This window comes from Myiozetetes cayanensis, unplaced genomic scaffold, assembly GCF_022539395.1.
Source record: "Myiozetetes cayanensis isolate MyiCay16 unplaced genomic scaffold, myiCay2020 scf6-25, whole genome shotgun sequence".
In the NCBI taxonomy this organism is placed as follows: Eukaryota; Metazoa; Chordata; class Aves; order Passeriformes; family Tyrannidae; genus Myiozetetes; species Myiozetetes cayanensis.
This window is the reverse complement of record NW_026087853.1, coordinates 15754045-15760750: the sequence shown is the minus strand read 5'-3', so window position 1 is coordinate 15760750 and position 6706 is coordinate 15754045. Positions and strand designations below refer to the sequence as shown.

Sequence of the window (6706 nt, the reverse complement as noted above, 5' to 3'; positions counted from 1 at the left end):
GGCTGGCTCGCCTGACAAGCTGTGAAGACTCAGATAATCCTGTCCAGCTTATTCTCCACTCAGGGGCAATTTGTTCCTTTTAAACCCCTTAACAGCATTTTGCCAAAGCTGCCATCAGGGAAATTGTGACACGAGCTGTGCAAATATTTACTCAGCCATCCCCACACTGTTTCCCAAAGAGGTTATTATTCCCCCCACCCCCCTGCCGGCACGAAGCATAGCCACGACTTAATTTGGTATTACTGTTAACACTCAGATTTTACTGAACGCGTTTGTTTCCAAAGCGTTCCCCTTAGCAGAAAGCCCCCGGAGCCCGCACGCACACTCAAGTCCGCCACCACCAAAATACCCAAAATCAGGCTCGTTACCCGTGGGTGCAGTCAAGGGCTGTGCCATCTTAAAAAGAAAGCCCAAAAAACAACCCCAGGCCCCAGCGAGGATCGAACTCGCGACCCCTGGTTTACAAGACCAGTGCTCTAACCACTGAGCTATGGAGCCGCCGCTCAAAAGCCACCCCGGCTGTGTCTGACGAGCGGCGCCGCCCTCCCCGCCGCCCCCTGCCGGGCGCCCTGGGCCCCGCCCGCCCCCGGCACCGCCACTGGCACCGCCACCGCCACCACCCCCGGCACCGCCACCGCCCCCGGCACCGCCACCACCCCCGGCACCGCCACCACCCCCGGCACCGCCACCACCCCCGGCACCGCCCGGCGCCGCCACCGCCACCGCCCCCGCCAGGAGGAGCCCGCGGCCCGCCGGGAGCCGCTCCTCGCCCGCCGGCGAGCCGCCGGCTGCCCTGTCTGTCCCCTCGGCCCGGCCGCCCTGCCCTTCTCTTTCTGGAGCGCTCCCGGCGCTCCCAGCCGGCTGCGGCTCAGTGGGAGCGCCCGGGCCGCGGGAGGGTCCCTGGGCCCTCTGCAATAGCAGGAAATAAACCTGCTGGAAGGCGCACGTCCGGCCGAGCCGGCAAAGGCACCGGAGGAGAAATAAGGGCTGGGCCAATGTCTGACATACAGCCTGGTTTGTATCGGTTAGGAGTAAAAAACCTTGTCGTGACAAAGCCATATAAGAAGGTGTTGTGTTTTATTTCTGCAGAGTTTGGGTGTTCCTCGGAAGTTTGAGCTAGGCTACTGCAGGCCAGAGGTGCTGCCCGGGGTCTCAGCATCACTTATTGCATGACCCCCGCAGCACTGAGCATGGACCTAAGAGAAGATTTCCAGATAGTTCTACCACCTGGTGCCTGCAAACCACCTTCACAGAGGTTTTGGAACTCAGAGCTGAAATGTGGAAGCTTCAGAGAACAGCTCAAAGGTGGAAGGTAGCAATGGTGCCAGACCCGTTTTTAAGTATGCTGCTAGTATCCAGACCTGGTGCTGGGTATCATGACTTCTAACTGCACAAGTTAAAGCAGAGTTCTCTGATCACTTATGTGTGGACTGGACATTTTTTTAAAACTTGGTGGCAGATGAAATTATTGCAGTCATATGACTTTCAGAAAGCAATATTCTTGATTCTGTACTATTATCTCTTTATATAGAATTCTGACTTGGCTCAGCAAATGGGAAAGGGATGCAGTAGGATAGCTCATACACCTGGCTTGGCTTAGAAAAGTCTTAAAAAACCAGAATGTTATACTACAGAAATAAACCCCGAAGTCCACATCAGGATCAGGGTCTGCAGTACCCTGGGTGCTAGATGTGTAAATATGTGATTTCTGCCTTGAGTTTCCCTTCCAAGTATTCCCTCTCAACGCCCTGATAGTTTGTAATAATGACAGCCGTGAGATTTGAAGTTAAACACTGAACAATTATTGCTGGCTTACGGAAAACAAAGCTCCATCAGGCAGCTGGATAGTAGATGCAGTCAACAAACCAAAAGAGTGCAGATCCACCTTCACTGAATGGTACTCATTACATGTATGTGAATTTGAATTATTGTGAAAATATTCAGTGAAGGTTAAGTGTTTAAATTCGTTAAACATTTCATCCTAATTCTCTACTAACACTGGAAATAACAAGAAGGTCTAAGTTGTATTTCTAGTCATCATGACAAAGATACTCTTGTAAAAATTACAGATGTATGTATTAATCGTGCATTATTTGCTGTGTTGTTTTAGGGACGTGTCTCAACAATAAACCAGGTGGCAGGCTTTTCAGTCTTCAAAACTATGGTGACTGCCAGTGGCAGCTTTAATGCTTTTCTAGATGGTATGTGTGTGTCCTGTCTGAACATGTGTAATGCAATGGAAGTTTAGGAGCACTACATTGTAGAAAACAAAAGGCCTACAGATTATTTGTTATTAATATAATATTGTCATGATTTGTTGTCATACCCTGGAAAACAGAAAAATGCTATTGCCTTGCTAAGACCATGCAGTTTTCTCCTGTGTGCCCCTCTTCATGCTCAGCCTGAGTTACCTCATGCCCATCTGTGAACTTTGAAAAGTCAATTAAACACAGATTTTTAAAAAGCCAAACACCCCAAAATACCCAAAACAAAATTTCAAAATCCTTCATGAAAACTTGCTACGTTACCATGTTGTTCTCTGTAACTTCCTGTTTGTTCTTCTGCTACCTCACATCATTGCTAAGGCAGAACAGCCAAGAACAATTTCAGCAAGACTTTTTAAGTCTTGATGAGGATGGACCTCACCAGTAGGGCAAGAGCTGCCAGAAATTCCAGCTATAGGACAAAGGCACCCTCTTTGAACAAGTTGAACAGTTGTACTGGGTTTAGTATTTAAAACAACCTTAAGAAAGACAGTCCTTAAAAAGTAATGGACACTTCCACTCATTCAATTGACCTGGAAAAAGCACACAACTGTGCACTGAAAAAAAGCAATACAGAACACAGCTCTTTCTTTAGGAGTTGAGACTCACAAAGACAGGATTGTACAAAACCTGCGGGAGAGCTGTCAGCACAGCTGAGGCAGTTGGCACTTACCTTCTCATTTCAACAGGGACTGACTCCTGGAGTCAAAGATGTTCACCTTCCCTCAAGCACCAGAAGAAATGCACCAGCTGGGATATCTGAGGAGAAAAAAACTGAAAGGGGCAGCATATCTGTGGGAGGAGTAAAGTATTTCCTGCGTTCTTTGGAAAGAGCATTGTCAAAAAAAACGTTACAATGATAATTAAAAGTAAATTCTTACCTCTCATCATCATCTTAAATGACTAAATGTAAAGGTTTGACACTTTGGCTTTTTTTCTCTTGCTATCTCTTTGCTGTACTCATTTACAGAAATTAAACAAGATTGACTGGTTTTCATTTGATTCTGCAAGATGTGTGCCAAAACCCTGTAGTAGTAATACTGAATCTTGATCAAGCAGTTATTTAGTCCAAAATGAGTGGCAAGGTCAGAGGTGTCTGAATTCAAGATAAGAGAGTGGACCCTGTTCTCAAAGTGGAGGCAATTGTCCTTTAAAATGTGTATACACAGGCACTTTGTTTCCGTGTTCATATCACTTTAAGAAATGTACAGATCACATCTAAACCCCCTTCTGATTACTATGAAAATAAGAATCAACAAGTAAACCAATAAATCAATAACATTCCTGTCAGTACTCTTCCTCTACACTGCTCTATTTTATCTCTCCCACCCATCTTTCAAACACATTTTCAGAGCCAAACCAATATCTAGTTGGCAGAATTTCTTTAAACACATATTCTTATTTCACTCAATATTACTGAGTAGCTCATTTTTCTATAACTGAGGGCGATTCTTTGCATATGAAGTCTAAAAAAGCTGTCTAACTTAAAGCTACTAGAATCTATTATGCAGTAATCACTCCCTCACTAAGTCTAAACATCAGTGCCTGAACTGGGAAGCCCTCCCTTTCTTGAGTGCATTAGTATTGACAAAGCTAGTCCTTCAAATACATTTTTAATAACATTTTTATATGGTGCAATATCACTGAAAGTTCACTGCATTTATTTTTGTCAGTTCTGAATGGTGGGATTTTATATGAAAGGATTGAACAGATTTTTCTGTTAGTGCTCTTCATTTTAAAGGCTCCAAAGCATTAATACTGTGAACGTTAATATTTTGGCCTGATACATAATCTGCTTCTGCACATATTGCAGTTGGGCTAATGGGAGAAACCAGAAAAGTAGCTTTGTGGATTGGGACCCCTGCCAAATTGCAGGGATCTCCTCTATGGTTGATGATTTCCATTTCTTTTTGATTTTTTTTTTTTTTTAATGTCACTGTACCAGAACAGTGGCATGGGCTGCCTTTCATGTTACCCGAGACATCAAAAGGAGGTACTGAGGACCTGCCTCTTTACTGTTTTCCACCTTTTTCAAGCACTGACACTCCTGCCTGATGAGTACAACACGCTGCAAAAATAGCATCCCTGTTCACGAGCTGCATGCTAGTCTTTATTGTGTCAGGCGCCAGCTTGTGGCTTTCAAGCTCTTAGAAGCTTTGAGCCTAAATCTAGTCATATCTAGCCACATGGCAGACATGCCTGTGCCTTGGACCACAGGCTGGTCCTGCTCCTGAGCTCACCAGATAGCATGGGCCAGGACCTACAAGACGAGGCGTGGGCGAGGGCAGTAGTGCCTGACAGCGTATTCTCCCATTGCATTGCATCCAGCTGCCTCTTTCCCATAGCAAAATCTCCTGTGCTGGGCAAGTGAGGTGCCAAAGCAGTAGGTTCCTTCTGGAGCCATGATGCAGACATCTGACCAATAAGTTTCCTGGCACAAGTCCAAAGGGATGAGTTTTGAGGGTCAGCATGTGAGGCTCCAGAGATCTGCCCCAACCTCTATTCCCCACCAAAGTAAGGAAGTACCAGCTCTTAAGTGGTAAATTGCATGGTTTCATCTCTGAAGCTGTGTGCACTTACTGGGGCTGGCACTGACTGGAAATCTTCCTGGCAGTCGGAACAGATGAGCAATTGATTTGCCCTGCACATTGCTTCCCAATTTGGTGCTTTGGTCAGGGATTACGTCTTTGGAAGAGGACATGACTCTTCTGAAGTGAATCAACAGAGGATTTTGACATCATCCACTGTCTTTCATGAACATGAAATTCATTTTCCAGCTGTCACTCACAATTAATCTATTTATTCACAGAGGAGGGTAAAATTTAGTTCTCTCACATTACTTAGCTATAAATTTCACTCTGCAAGTCTGTTTTCTAAGTAAAAAAAGAATTTCCTTAGAATGGACCAATACTGCTTCCTGCAAAGGGACTGCCACAGTCTCTTTGCTTCTCATCACAATAATAAAAAAAAAAGAGTCCCTTTGCATTTCCCTATCTTTAATTCTTTCTGTATTCACTTCCATTATTGGTTTGTCTTTCCATTAGGGGGGTAGGCCAGGAGGAAGTCTCACCAGGGAGCTCTGTTCTGTGTATGAAATAATACTGTAGCAAATGAAAACACCAAAGCAAGTTTCTTTCTCTTTTTAATAGGCAAGCTGATAGGAAATGAGTTTCCTATGGGACAGAGCCAGAGGGAGTGGAGTTCATATAAGATTTTCCACACCATTTCATAGCTATGCAGTTAAGAATAGAAATCAAGCTACAGCAAGGGTCAACAGGTAATTTTCCCTGACACAGAGTGCATGCTGCTCACTCCATTAAAACCACGTCAAGGTAATGCAGTGAATATTACACTGACTTGCCAAACTGCATTAACCATAATGCCCTCTCTCCAAGACTTTAAGAAGACACCTCTTGGAATAATAGCTGCGTGAGGCTTTGGGGAAATCTGACCAAGTATTTGGATCTTTGCAAAGGCTCGAATTCTTTAGCTTTCTTGAAGCAGGAAAAAATTTCTCTGTGAACAATATTCATACACACCCTAATATTCATATAAAATACCATATTAGATATTCAAAAGGGACAAGAACAGGTTATTAAATAATATCCAATATACAGCACCTCATCAACAACAGAGTAGGACTGGTTTTCCCTAAAAAGGAAAGAAACATCAAACCCTTGAGTATGATCTCAGGCAATCCTGTATGTAAAATCAATGCAGGGATCTATCTCATCTATAACTTTAATTTTGCACAGTGCAATGTTAAGGAGTGGAAATAATTCACTCTGCTATTTCATTGGGCATTACTGGAAGACTAGGAAACAATGACAATCTTTTTGAGAGCTCTGAGAGCAAATGCCCATTTCAGTTTATATGGAATTCCAGTGTAGCCAAATATATTTCATGGCAAGCCATGTGATAGCTCCAAGTTCCTCAGTTATTTTCACTATTTGGAGTGGGGGAATTATCACATCTTCCATTCCTTTGTTTGATTTCAGCTGAATCCCCAGAAAGCTGTGCATCACTACCTACATTTTATGTTGACATCCTCCTCTGAAAAATGACAGGTGTGATGGGTAGATTTTGCTGGCTTGCACAAGACTTCTTTTTATCTGTAATAAAAATTCTTCTAGTTTTCTATCTACACTGCTTTTAGGTGGCTAATTTAGAGTCCTGGGGCAATTCTAGTTGAAACCTAGGAGTTCTATATCCCAGTAACAGATTCTATACGAATACCACCATATTCTCCTGCTAAAATATCTCAATTTTAGATGGGAAAAGAATTCAAATGTTCACTCAGGCCATTTGGTGAAACTTCAAGCAGTCTCCTGCTCCTGCTTGGTTACTGTCAATAGCAGTGTCTGCTGTAAATTAAAACTGCAGCAGTTCACTTCAAACAGGCTGTAAGAGTGATGACTTCACCATCACCAAGTCAAGCTGCA

General features: G+C 43.8%; 1 non-coding gene across 1 annotated transcript; it reads right to left on the bottom strand.

Moving 5' to 3' along the window:
* Nucleotides 1-425: 425 nt before the first annotated feature.
* TRNAT-UGU (transfer RNA threonine (anticodon UGU)) lies at nt 426-498 on the bottom strand. The gene has a single exon. It is a non-coding gene; the product is annotated as a tRNA-Thr (tRNA).
* Nucleotides 499-6706: the final 6208 nt, after the last annotated feature.